Source organism: Quercus lobata, chromosome 4 (genome assembly GCF_001633185.2).
Source record: "Quercus lobata isolate SW786 chromosome 4, ValleyOak3.0 Primary Assembly, whole genome shotgun sequence".
Lineage (NCBI taxonomy): Eukaryota > Viridiplantae > Streptophyta > Magnoliopsida > Fagales > Fagaceae > Quercus > Quercus lobata.
The window spans coordinates 48,043,598-48,043,902 of NC_044907.1; positions in this window are offsets into that span (position 1 = coordinate 48,043,598).

The window sequence follows — 305 nt, forward strand, 5'->3', positions numbered from 1 at the left end:
AACTAGATAGTTTCCATGAACAACAAACTCCTTGCTACCATTAACCTATACTTTCATTTTCACATAGGTTTCTACTTTCCTTTTACAAGATTTAATAAATTAATAATGAGTTGGGTACTCCTAGACTCCTAGTGGTACCGGATCACAGCTAAAAGCAATTTTAAAAACAGGAAAAAAAAAAAAAAAAACGACTTGTGGACTAAATCAACGGTCCAGATCACTTCTAAAACCTTAGAATTTGCAAAACAAAATTCTAGATCCTCCACTCACTCATACGTGAAAAGTCAATTTCTCAGAAATCATAG